The sequence below is a fragment of the Pecten maximus genome, chromosome 6 (assembly GCF_902652985.1).
Source record: "Pecten maximus chromosome 6, xPecMax1.1, whole genome shotgun sequence".
Lineage (NCBI taxonomy): Eukaryota > Metazoa > Mollusca > Bivalvia > Pectinida > Pectinidae > Pecten > Pecten maximus.
In genome coordinates, this window is record NC_047020.1 from 31,669,654 (window position 1) to 31,685,076 (window position 15,423).

A 15,423-nucleotide genomic window follows, 5' to 3' on the forward strand; every position below is an offset into this window, starting at 1 on the left:
ATATCAGATGTATATGTCCCGTGGTGGCTTTATACAAGATATTCACGTCACGTGGTGGCTTCATAAAAGATATTTACGTCCCATGGTGGCTAAATACAAGATGTATATATCCCGTGGTGGCTTTATACAAGATGCATATGTCACGCGGTTGTTTGATACATGTACAAGGTATATATGTCGCGTGGTGGCTTGATACGAGATGTGAACGTACCGTCGTAGCTTTATATCAGATGTATATCGTCCCGTGATCGCTTTATACAAGATGTATATGGCCCGTGGTTGCTTAATATGAGATGTATACGTCCCGTGGTTGCTTTATACAAGATGTATATAATTTATCCCCTGGTTGCTTTATATAAGATGCATATGTCACGTGGTGGCTTTATATCAGACGCATATGTCCCGTGGTGGCCTTATAAAAGATGTATGTGGCCTTTGGTTGCTTTATATAACATGTATGAGGCCCGTGGTGACTTAATAAAAGAGGTATATGTCCCATGGTGGCTATATACAAGATGTATATGGCCCGTGAATGCTTTATATGAGATGTATACGTCCCGTCGTTGTTTTAAACACGATGTATATGTCCCATGGTGGCTTTATGCAAGATATGTACGTCACGTGGTGGCTTTATAAAAGCTGTAAACGTCCCGTGGTGGCTTTATACAAGATGTATATAGCCCGTGGTGGCGTTATACAAGAGGTATATGTCCCGTGATGGCTTTATATAAGATGTATATGTCAAGCGGTGGCGTTATAAAAGATGTATACGTCCCTTGGTGGCTAAATACAAGATGTATACATCCCGTGGTGGCTTTATACAAGATGTATATGTCCCGCGGTTGTTTGATACATGTACAAGATATATATGTCGCGTGGTGGCTTCATACGAGATGTGAACGTACCGTCGTAGCTTTATATCAGATGTATATGTCCCGTGGTGGCTTGTTCCAAGATATAAATGTCCCGTAGTGGCTTAATATGAGATTGATATGTCCCGTGGTGGCTTTATACAAGATGTAAATGTCCCGTGGTGGCCTTATACAAGATGTAAATGTCCCGTGGTGGCCTTATACAAGATGTATGTTGCCCGTGGTGGCTTTTTACAAGAGGTATATGTCCCACGGTGGTTTTATACAAGATGTATATGGCCCGCGGATGCCTAATATGAGATGTATTCGTTCCGTGGTGGCTTTATACAAGAAGTATATATCCCGTTGTGGCCTGATACAACATTTATGTGGCCCTTGGTGGCTTAATACAAGAGGTATATGTTCCATGGTGGCTTGATACAAAATGTATATGGCCCGTGAATGCTTAATATGACGTGTATACGTCCCGAGGTGGCTTTATACAAAAGGTATATGTCCCGTGGTGGCATTACACAAGATGTATGTGGCCCTTGGTGGCTTTATATAAGATGTATGTGGCCCTTGGTGTCTTAATACAAGAGGTATATCTTCCATGGTGGCTTTATACAAGATGTATATGGCCTGTGAGTGCTTAATATGAGATGTATACGTCCCGTCGTTGCTTTAAACACGATGTATATGTCCCGTGGTGGCCTTACACAAGATGTATGTGGCCCTTGGTGGCTTTATATAAGATGGATGTGGCCCTTGGTGGCTTAATACAAGAGGTATATCTTCCATGGTGGCTATATACAGGATGTAAATGTCCAGTGGTGACTTTATAAAAGATGTAGAGGTCCCGTGGTGGCTTTATACAAGACGTATATAGCCCGTGGTGGCTTTATACAAGATGTACATGTATTAATCCCGAGTTGGCTTTATATAAGATGTATGTGTCACGTGGTGGCTTTATATAAGATGTATATGTTCCGTATTGGCTTTATACAAGAGATATTTCCCGTGGTGGCTTTATACAGCATATTTACGTCACGTGGTGGCTTTATATAAGATATATACGTCCCGTGGTGGCTTTATGCAAGATGTATATATGTCTCGTGGTGGCTTTATAAAACATGTATATGTCACGTGGTGGCTTTTTATCAGACGCATATGTCCCGTGGTGGCTTTATGCATGATGCATATATCCCGTGGTGGCCTTATACAAGATGGGTGTGGCCCTTGATGTTTATATACAAGATGTATATGTCACGTGGTGGCTTTAGATCAGACGCATATGTCTCGTGGTGGCTTGATGCAAAATGTATATATCCCGTGGTGGCCTTATACAAGATGTATGTGGCCCGTGGTGGCTTTATACAAGAGGTATATGTCCCATGGTGGCTTTATACAAGATGTATATGGCCTGCGGATGCCTAATATGAGATGTATACGTCCCGTGGTTGCTTTATACAAGAGGTATATTATATCCCGTGATGGCCCTATAAAAGATGTATTTGGCCCTTGGTGGCTTTATACCAGATGTATATGGCCCGTGAATGCTTAATACGAGATGTATACGTACCATCGTTGCTTTGAACACGATCTGTATGTCCCGTGGTGGCCTTATACAAGATATTTACGTCACGTGGTGGCTTTATAAAAGATGTAGACGTCCCTTGGTGGCTTCATACAAGATGCATATGTCCCGCGGTTGTTTGATACATGTACAAGATGTATATGTCCCGTGGTGGCTTGTTCCAAGATAAAAATGTCCCGTAGTGGCTTAATATGAGATTGATATGTCCCGTGGTGGCTTTATGTAAGATGTAAATGTCCCGTGGTGACCTTATACAAGATGTATGTCGCCCGTGGTGGTTTTATACAAGAGGTATATGTCCCATGGTGGCTTTATACAGGAGGTATATGTCCCGTGGTGGCCTTATACAAGATGTATGTGGCCCTTGGTGGCTTTATTCAAGATATTAACGTCACGTGGTGGCTTTATAAAAGATGTATACGTCCCGTGGTGGCTTTATACAAGATGTATATATAGCCCGTGGTGGCTTTATACAAGATGTATATGTCACGTGGTGGCTTTATATAAGATGTATATGGCCCGTGGTGGCTTTACACAAGATGTATATGGCCCGTGAATGCTTAATATGAGATGTATATGTCACGTGGTGGCTTTAGAAAAGATGTATACGTCCCGTGATGGCTTTATATAAGATGTATATAGCCCGTGGTGGCTTTATACAAGATGTATATGTCATGTGGTGGCTTTAGAAAGATGTATACGTCCCTTGGTGGCTAAATACAAGATGCATCTGTCCCGCGGTTGTTTGATACATGTGCAAGATATATCATTATGTCGCGTGCTGTCTTGATACAAGATGTGAACGTACCGTCGTAGCTTCATATCAGATGTATATGTCCCGTGGTGGCTTTATACAAGATATTCACGTCACGTGGTGGCTTCATAAAAGATATTTACGTCCCATGGTGGCTAAATATAAGATGTATATATCCCGTGGTGGCTTTATACAAGATGCATATGTCACGCGGTTGTTTGATACATGTACAAGGTATATATGTCGCGTGGTGGCTTGATACGAGATGTGAACGTACCGTCGTAGCTTTATATCAGATGTATATCGTCCCGTGGTGGCTTTATACCTTAACCCATACACACGGGCAAGAGAATGCCGAAACCCATACACACGGGCAAGTGAATGCCGAAACACATACACACGGTCAAGTGAATGCCGAAACCCATACACACGGTCAAGTGAATGCCGAAACCTATACACACGGTCAAGTGAATGCCGAATCCCATACACACGGTCAAGTGAATGCCGAAACCCATACACACGGGTAAGTGAATGCCGAAACCCATACACACGGTCAAGTGAATGCCGAAACCAATACACACAGTCAAGTGAATGTCGAAACTCAAAGACACGGTCAAGTGAATGCCGAAACCCATACACACGGTCAAGAGAATGCCGAAACACATACACACGGTCAAGTGAATGCCGAATCCCATACACACGGTCAAATGAATGCCGAAACCCATACACACGGTCAAGTGAATGCCGAAACCAATACACACGGTCAAGTGAATGTCGAAACAAATACACACGGGCAAGTGAATGCCGAAACCCATACACACGGGCAAGTGAATGCCGAAACCCGTACGTCATGTAGGGGATGCATATAGGATTTTACGTCATGTAGGGGATGGAATGATGAGTAATTTAGGACCTATAAATGCCATATGGGGTTGACAGCTATTCCTAGTAGTGTCACTAGGAAACAGTATATTCCTCTTTGACTTTAACAGTAGGGGAATAGTAAAGCAAGTCACCCGAGTGCTGCCAAAAGCGGGAACTTATTGCATTTATTGATGTTGACAACATTGTTATAACCCCCCCCCCCCCCCCCAAAAAAAAAGTTCATAAAGAAATAAAACAAAAAAAAATATACTCAACATATTTATTTTTCATTTTTGTTAACACTGATTGATAGTGCCACTAACAGCAATGTCAGATATAGACAAATGACAGCCATATCTGATATAAACAACTGACAGCCTTATCTGATACACACTGTACTGACAGCCATATCTTATACACATTGTCGACTGACAGCAATATCTAATACACTCTTTACTGACGGCTATATCTTATACACACTGTCAACCAACGGCCATATTTTATTCACACTGTCAACTGACAGCCATATCTCATACACACTGTACTGACAGACATAATTTATGCACATTTTCAACTTTCAGCTATATCTGATACGCACTGTCAACTGACACCCACTTCTTATACACATTGTCACAGCCATATCTAATACACAATGTCAACTGAAATCCATATCTGATGCACTGTCAACTGACAGCCACATGTTATATAGTCAACTGACAGCCATATCTGATACACACTGTCAACTGAGAGCCACATGTGGTAAAGTCAACTGACAGCCATATCTTATACACACTGTACTGACAGCCATATCTAATACACACTGTCAACTGACACCCACATCTTATAAACAATTTACTGACACAGTATCAGTATGTCAACTGACAGCCATATATTATACACATTGTCAATTAACAGCCATATCTGATACACACTTTACTGACAGCCATATCTGATACACACTTTCAACTGACAGCCGTATCTGATAAACATTGTCAACCGACAGCCATATATGAAATATTCAACTGACATTGATATATTATATAGTCAACTGACAGCCATATCTAATAGACACTTTCAACTGACAGCAATATCTAATACACTCTTTACTGACGGCCATAACTTATACAAACCGTCAACTGACAGCCATATCTGATACACAGCTTACTGACAGCCATATCTGATACAAACTGTCAACTTTCAGCCATATCTTAATCATATACACACTGTCAACCGACAGCCATATCTTAATCATATACACACTGTCAACCGACAGCCATATCTTATTCACATTGTACTGACAACCATATCTAATACACACTGTAAACTGAGGCCCACAGCTTATACACAGTCAACCCACAGCCATATCAAATACACACTGGCAACTGACAGCCATATCTGATACACTGTCAACTGACAGCCACATCTGATATAGTCAACTGACATCTATATCTTATACTGTCAGCTGATAGCCACATGTGATATAGTCAACTGACAGCCATATCTTATACTGTCAACTGACAGCCACAACTGATATAGGCAACTGACATCCATATCTTATACACACTGTACTGACAACCATATCTGATAAACACTATCAACTGACAGCCATATATGATTCACATTGTCAGCTGACACATACATCTTTTACATTTTACTGACACAGTATCCGATACACATTGTCAACTGACCGCCATACCTTATACACACTTTATTGACAGCCATACCTGATATACACTTTACTGATAGCCATATCTGATACACACTGTCACCTAACAGCAATATCTGATACACTGTCAACTGACAACCACATCTGATATAGTCAACTGACAGCCATATCTGATACACATTCTCAACTGACACACCCACATCTTATACACACTTTACTGACACAGTATCTGATAAACATTGTCAACTGACAGCCATATCCGATACACACTGTCAACTGACAGCCATATCTGAAATAGTCAACTGACAACAATACTTTAAATAGTCAACTGACAGCCATATCTGATACACACTTTACTGACACAGTATCTGATAAACATTGTCAACTGACAGCAATATCTACTACACACTATCAACTGACAGCCATATCTGCTACACACTGTCAACTGACAGCCATATCTGAAATAGTCAACTGACAACAATACATTATATAGTCAACTGACAGCCATATCTGATACAACCTTTCAAATGGCAGCCATATATGATTCACATTGTCAGCTGACACCTACATCTTTTACATTTTACTGACACAGTATCCGATACACATTGTCAACTGACCGCCATACCTTATACACACTTTATTGACAGCCATACCTGATATACACTTTACTGATAGCCATATCTGATACACACTGTCACCTAACAGCAATATCTGATACACTGTCAACTGACAACCACATCTGATATAGTCAACTGACAGCCATATCTGATACACATTCTCAACTGACACACCCACATCTTATACACACTTTACTGACACAGTATCTGATAAACATTGTCAACTGACAGCCATATCCGATACACACTGTCAACTGACAGCCATATCTGAAATAGTCAACTGACAACAATACTTTAAATAGTCAACTGACAGCCATATCTGATACACACTTTACTGACACAGTATCTGATAAACATTGTCAACTGACAGCAATATCTACTACACACTATCAACTGACAGCCATATCTGCTACACACTGTCAACTGACAGCCATATCTGAAATAGTCAACTGACAACAATACATTATATAGTCAACTGACAGCCATATCTGATACAACCTTTCAAATGGCAGCAATATCTGATACACTGTCAACTGAAAGCCACATCTGATAAAGTCAACTGACAGCCATATCTTATACACACTTTACTGACACAGTATCCGATACACACTGTCAACTGACGGCCATATCTGCTACACACTATCAACTGACAGCCACATCTCATACACACTGTCAACTTACAGCCATATCAGAAATAGTCAACTGACATCGATACATTATATAGTCAACTGACAGCCATATTTAATACACACTTTCAACTGACAGCAATATCTGATACACTGTCAACTGACAGGCACATGTGATATAGTCAACTGACAGCCATATCTGATACACACTTTACTGACAGCCATATTTTATACACACTGCCAACTGACAGTCATATCTGATCGACAATTTACTGATTCAGTATCTGATACACACTGTCACTGTCACATCGGATACACAATGCAAACTGACAGCCATACCTTTTATACGCTTTACGTTCAGCCATATATAATACACACCGCCAACTGTCACTCATATCTTATACACACTTTACTTACACAATATCTGATTCACATTGTAAAATGACAGCTATATCCGATAGACATTGTCAACTGACAGCCACATCTGATAGTCAACTGACATCCATATATATATATATATATCTTATACACACTGTTAACTGACAGCCACTTGTGATATAGTCAACTGACAGCCATACCTTATACACACTGTACTGAGAGCCATATCTTATACACTCTTTACTGACATAGTATCTGATACACACTGTCAACTGACAGCCAAATCTGATATAGGCAACTGACAGCCACATCAGATATAGTCAACTGACAGCCATATCTGATACACACTTTACTGACACAGTATCCGATACACACTGTCAACTGACGGCCATATCTGCTACACACTATCAACTGACAGCCACATCTCATACACACTGTCAACTTACAGCCATATCAGAAATAGTCAACTGACATCGATACATTATATAGTCAACTGACGGCCATATTTAATACACACTTTCAACTGACAGCAATATCTGATACACTGTCAACTGACAGGCACATGTGATATAGTCAACTGACAGCCATATCTGATACACACTGTACTGACAGCCATATTTTATACACACTGCCAACTGACAGTCATATCTGATAGACACTTTACTGATTCAGTATGTGATACACACTGTCACTGTCGCATCGGATACACAATGCAACTGACAGTCATATCGTATACACACTACTGACAGCCATATCTGATACACACTATCAACTGACACCCACATCTTATACTGACACAGTATCTGTTACACATTGTAAACTGACAGCCATATGCAATACACATTGTCAACTGACAGCCATACCTTATACACACTTTATTGACAGCCATACTTGATATACACTTTACTGAAAGCCATATCTGATACACATTGTCAACTGATCATGACAGCCATATCTTATACACACCTTACTGACAGCTATATCTGATACACACCGTCAACTGACAGCCATATCCGATACGCATTGTCAACTGACAGCCATATCCGATACACACTATCAACCGACGGCCATATATGATACACATTGTCAACTGACAGCCATAATCGATACACACAGTCAGCTGACAGCCACATCTGATAGTCAACTGAAAGCCATACCTGATATGCATTGTCAACTGACAGCCAAATCCGATACACACAATCAACCGACAGCCATATCTGATACACATTGTCAACTGACAGCCACATCTGATAGTCAACTGACAGCCATATCTGATACACACTGTACTGACACCCACATCTTATATACACTGTTAACTGACAGCCATATCCGATACACACTATCAACTGACAGCCATATCTGATACACATTGTCAACTGACAGCCACATCTGATAGTCAGCTGACAGCCATATCTGATACACACTGTACTGACACCCACATCTTATATACACTGTAAACTGACAGCCATATCCGATACACACTATCAACTGACAGCCATATCCGATACACACTATCAACTGACAGCCATATCCGATACACACTATCAACTGACAGCCATATCTGATACACATTGTCATCAACTGACAGCCATATCTGATACACACAGTCAACTGATAGTCACATCTGATATACAGTCAACTGACAACCATATTGGATACACACAATCAATAGGCAGCAATATCATATAGTCTCACTAACAGCCTGATTTGATACAAGCAAATTCTTCTTGACTGTCTTCTTATATTACAGCTCCAGATGAGGTCCTTAGTTTGTTTCCAGGTTCTGCCATGCAACACTGGTTCTTTTCGGAGGACCTCTTAACAATTAGCCTTCCCTGGTAACATTTTCAGCAAAAGATGTTTCCCTAGTTGCTGTTGTACTACAGCCTTTTCCTGAATTGTCCATGACCTTCTGACAAAGGACTTGCGCTGTAGCCTTGCCCTCCATATTTAGCCTGAGAGAGAGATTAGAATTATCATTAATCTCAAAGCGATGGTAACCTGCTAAATCATTATTTCATATCAGTGTCAAAGTACATATAGGTCTCACTGATCTAATTTCAATCCAGCACACTCATTATATGACTATTCTTCTTAAAACATTTATGCGAAAACTCGTCACCTTTCAGAAGATGAACATCAATATCAAAACAAAGAATTACAGATATCAGTCACCTGAACCCAAATTAGGAGTGTCATCCAGTATTTTTTAACGTCTTGTTACTTAAAATAAGAAGAACTTAACCATTCTTATTCTGTAAAGCACTCAAAAGACTTTGCTTGTATTGGATGTCTGGCTACTATAAAATCTTTGAACTACATTTAGAAATCAATATGAAAATGTTTCCTTGGTTTTTCTTAATTCTGTAACCACACAGAAAAATTAAGCACTCTTAGTAAACTCTAAGACAAAATATGAAAATCCAAGAACATTTCAAGGACTTTTGAGAGTTAATGAAAATACCTGGACTTTTCAAGCACTGATTTGAAATTTAAGCAATTTTCATGGTCTGTACATGAACCAGGATATAAAGCCTCATACAAAGTTTCATCAAACTTGGTTGATTTTTATAAGTTATTATGTTCACAAAGTCTAATAATAATATAATTACAAAGGGAATTAACTACGAGTTCTGTATAATAATTCCCATTTTTGAACTCCTCCGAGACCTGATTGATATTAGGCTACATACAAAGGGATGACGCATGATGACAGACAAAAGGCTACTTTATTGGTCAGTAATAGACGGATTGAAACATCCCTGATGGCTTTCAGGTAAACCATACTGGCTTTCAGATACAGATTTTATGTAATAAGATATTTACTCAACAATGTCTTTTCCCTATATGAATATAGGTTCACTTTATGTAAGTAAACTTGTCTAAATTACTTACACTAATTTTGAAGAAGTCAACTGGACAAATCAAACTAGAACACTGACAAGCTAGCAAGGGCATGTCTTGTGACAATCTAGTGACCTTGACCTTTAACCCAGTAACCTTCACCAAGAATCAGTTGACTTCTTGTAAAATTACGATCAACTCTGCATATATATATCTGACATGTTCTGCAGACATTAACTTTCAGTGATGGCACAATATTCAGATTCTTAGTTCAGCTGAACCTCTTTTTCTCGAAGTTATGAAAAACTTAAATTTGAGATATAACCAGAGCATTCAAGGTTACCAAGTATATTTTATATTAGTTTACAGTCCTGTTACCGTGTATATTTTGTATCAGTTTACAGTCAGAATTGAAATTACTTGTGTAAGTCTTCGAGTTATCTGAGTTTGAGACAACAAGATTTTACTGTAATAATACTGATATCATATACATTATATTGTATTACGATAATTTACACTCACCTTGTTGAAAAGTGACATAGGTGGCCATCAACACATTTCATGTTTTGCTTGGAATGTTTGCCATACATCACCAGGTTTACCAGTCTCCCAATTATTCATTTTCTTCGGTTGCATCCACACTTCAGAAAAAAGTAAAATAAATACAAATGTGCATATACAATCAGAGATGTATATATATGTGCTTGGTCAATGAAAATTGAAATACAAATCTGTAATTACTCTAAGACTGTAAGTCAGGTCCTTTTCATTTCTGCATAAACATTCAAGTTACAATGCCATTTAAAGAAAACAAAAAAGGTGGATTTAATTTTAACAGGGATTTCCCTTGAGATACACCAAATTATGTTAATAACAGGGATTAATTACAAAGGAAATATTTTGCTTTTTGAAACAATTTTCAAATTACAGGGATATGCATTTAACAGATGGGCATTTAACAAGCTATTGGATACGTTGTGATGAAATACTCACCAGAACTGTTTCCTTCAGTCAAAAAAACCCCCGACTAAATCCAGAGCTTCTTTGCTATTCCCTTCTGTCCCATTTTTCTTTTGAAATCATAGATTCATGGTAAGGGAGAAGGAGGTCGCCATGCCGCCTTTTATTGATTGTTTTTACACCTCGCCCTATAAAGAATAATAAATTTTCTTACTTTGTATATATATATGGTTTTGTACATATTGTTAGGTAAAAGCGACAGTATTGCTCAATAAAAAGATACTTGATTTGGATAAACATATCCATTTGAGTTGGTTATATATATACATGTATTGCTAAAGAAATAAATGATCAATGAAGTGATTCTAATACATACGAATGATCACAACACATCACACAGACAGAACACAAAATATAGAGCTATAATTACACTACAACCAATATGCCCTTGTCAATCGAACACAGAAGGTCCTATAAGTAAGAAACTATTTTAAGATTTCAGTATTCAATCCAAGCAAGATACAAGAGTACCATAGGACGGAACAATATATACCTATAAAATGCCCTATAGTGTTCTATTGAATTAATATAGAAGATTTGCATTACCTTAAAAGTGACTGTATATATAGCTAGCTGGCATACTATAAATCTCACTTTAACTACAAAGTCAATGTGTAGGAGATCTTACGACTGTGACAAGATTTGAGCTCTCAAAATAAATAAAAAAGAATAACTTCTGAAAAACAAAAAGTTAAATCAAAATTCTTTTTAGACACACAACTTCATATCCTGGTTATAAACCTACCAACTTTCAAAGAAGTAAATTGAAAAATGTAAGAGGAGACAGGCATCTAAGGCATGATAAAGGGCTTATTTCCGGAGAATTAGTTGTTTAGCAACAAAACAAAATTGCTCACTTTTTGCCCCGACCCAAACATTTGTAGCGTTTTGAATTTCCATGACCTAGGGATGCTAGTCAAATATGAGTAATATAGATCTATTGCTTTTTAATTAGTTCCTTCTGACCAGACCAGGTGATATTGTATTTGTACATATTGAATGTATATAAATTAATAAAAGGTGCCTTTAATTAGAACTAATTATTTTACCTTTGTCTGCATAAATTTCTTTCTGAAATCATGGAGTATCCATTTTTCTTTGAAGCCATTCTCTGGCAACGCATCCGCGATCTCTTCATGCTACAATTTTAAAAAGATTAATTATTACATTATCTCTCAAGACTTTTTGCTAAGTAAATTGTGGACATAAACTTTTAATACCTCAAAATAAATCAAAGGGTCAAAGGCCCTGAGAAATGTCAAGGTCTGAGGTCATATAACAAGAAATTTAATACCGGGTATTGGACTTTACAGTCAGACAGCTACATTTGTAGATGAAATGTCTTAATCTGGTTATTCCTATTCTATATATATATTCAAGAAAACATGTATTTATTTGCTGTCAACTTTCCAATAGCTGAGTATAGTTCTTTCCTTATTTCTTTAATGTTTGTGGAAGATTATTGATATACTTTGTAATCAGAAAAGCTGCTTGTAAACTTTGAAAAAAACAACTGAAGGACAAATCGGTCTACTTACAGTAACATGTACAACCAGAGATAAAATCCAAGATGTACACAGCCTAAGTGTTGTTTTTTTATCTATACTATAAAATGTTAATTAGGCCTAGCAAATATGTATTTTTTTACCCTTAGTAACATCGAAAATGCTAATATTTTACCGCCGATAGAAACCTGCAGTTATGCTGTCGGTCACGCTGTCCGACGAGACATATATATATATAGCCCGAGTTTTCTCTGGCCCTGTCACCATATCTGGTGTAGGGCCAGAACGCACTACTATATCATGAAAACGTGGAATTATCTGTCACCGTTTGGTGTCGCTAAATATTTGGTGCAAATACAATAAAATCGGGTTTGACATAACACCTACCTTACATATACAGTATGGATAAATGATCATGAGATATTTATTTACCCCAGAACACCCATTTAGTCCAATCTAGGTGTTTTATTCCGTCCGTATAAACCCTCGCTTTGCGCTAGTCAAAATTTCATACTAGACTCGACGCCATATTGCTAACTATGTAGGTCGCAGGCGTCCTAATTTAGTAATTACCCTAATCACTGCGTGATGGAGCAAAAAGGAAAATATACAACATTTATTTTTACAATTGTATATATTTTACCCCTTATAATTTATAATTAATAAATATAACAAGTTTTGGGAAATAATAACCTTAGTTTTCTTAATTTAAACTATGCAAAAGAAAAACACCATCATATGTGGTCTTTTCGGTCCATTGCGTTCCGATTCGGGTGGTTCGTCGTACCGTTGCTTACAAAATGGCGGGTCAACAGTACAAAATTTTGTTCTGTCATCTTAAGGTTGGACAAAGGGGCATGTCTAGTCTTACATTAAAAATAGCCAGAAATACTTAATAAATATATTAAGTCTTAATATATAGATATTGCTGGCTATTCTTTAATATTTATTATAAGACTAGACATGCCCCTGTGGTCGAACTAACAATTTAAATTAAACAACACTTTGAACATTGACTCGTCTAAAAAAACAGATGATCTTCATGATGAGTCAAACTATACTATTCGCTTTATTTACCATTAGGTTATACTGGTTGTGAGTTGGCTGAGCGCGCAAGTACAAAAGAACATTAGGCCTATAGCAAAGCAAACATTTTCAACAATATCATATAATTATTTGGAAATGCTTATTAGCGAGAGCAAGCATTTACATTCTTCATTTGCTTGTTCTGTGTTTGACTCGCACCTTAAAAATGACATTACATATTCTTATAATATGGTAATCAATCTAATCATTAATGTCATAAGATTATATTTTTAAAATCGGGTAGGCCTATCCGCCAATCTATTCCCGTCAAGTCCTGCGATCTTTCAATAATTTCTATTCCTGTCTCGCACAACATTTCATTATGCTGACATAATCTTCAATATGATAACGTAGGTCAATTAATTTAGGCCACAGGTCCCACATAAAAATATCTTGTATTATATAAAAGTAGGCCCTGAGTACAGCTACACTAGTACTGTAGGCTGTAGCCTATAGCCAAGAGGAGATCGAGACAAAGATGGCGGATCTAGATTTACCTAATTTAATAGATAATATTATGAGATTCTAATGATGTATGCGATAAAAATCAAACTGGGTAATCTTGAATATTCACTCGATAACATAGCTCAAATATTTTATACAATATACAACGACTGGTGTTTATAAAATCGTTACTTACTCTGTGCCTGAAAAGTCACCTTCCTCCCGTATGTGCTTCCGGTTGAAAACGAGCATGCGCATTGGTTGACGTGTGTGTGTTGAAAAACCGCGCGATGCAAAAATTTTCACACAACTGCAACACACATGACACGAAAATCCTGCCAACTGAAACATGTCACAATTTTCACATATATGATAAAAAACATCATTTTAGACCGGAAAAAAAAGAATGTCAAGTGAATGCCGGAAAATCGGCATTCACTTGCTCAAGTGCATTCAGTTGTTGGTGCGTAAGCGTGTGTGTGCATTCAGTTGGCAGGATTTACAAACACACACACACACACATAACATTATATTCATCACAGTACAACTAAGACAGGTAATTCAAATGGTTACCTTTCACCAGCACATCGTATATAGGTATACATGGTGCCAGAGACATATCTATATATGTCTCTGATGGTGTTAATTATTTGTTATATAGTAGAGACAGAGATATATATAGAGAGATTTCTGTATATATATGTCTCTGATATAACATGGTAACACAAATGACGAAGGGAGACAACTTTACGACTCGTGCCCTACGACCGGGCCTCGAACTCACGATCTACGACACCCAATCGCCTAACCAGAAATACCCGCGGCTACCCCACCATCGGCGTTGGGACCGACACCCTGACATCATCACAGTGACAAGTTATGGAACAAGTCGTCTATTAGATGATATTGCCGTATGATGTGTCGTAGATCATGAGTTATATGTACAGTAAATACATTACGATCCAGGTATTCATATCATCTATTAGACGACTTGTCACTATGATCATGTCAGGATATCGGGCCGACCATCACTGCGCAACTAAAAGATTTGTTTAAGAACATGTGGTGCAGCGGTATAAGCTGCGGGTATTGATTGGGTGCCGTAGACATCGTGAGCACGAGTCATGAAGATGTCCTCCTTCGTCGTTCGTGTTACTATATATATAGCTCA

At 38.1% G+C, this 15,423-nt stretch overlaps 1 long non-coding RNA gene across 2 annotated transcripts; it reads right to left on the reverse strand.

The window, feature by feature from the left end:
• Positions 1–8,935: 8,935 nt before the first annotated feature.
• LOC117329532 lies at positions 8,936–14,503 on the reverse strand. 2 transcript variants are annotated; one of them, XR_004533229.1, is made up of 5 exons: positions 14,449–14,480; positions 12,267–12,356; positions 11,191–11,345; positions 10,720–10,838; positions 8,936–9,308 (listed from the first exon to the last, which is right to left on the reverse strand). It is a non-coding gene; the product is annotated as an uncharacterized LOC117329532 (long non-coding RNA). The 2 variants fall into 2 exon arrangements; XR_004533228.1 differs by lacking the exon at positions 12,267–12,356 and having other exon boundaries at positions 14,449–14,503.
• Positions 14,504–15,423: the final 920 nt, after the last annotated feature.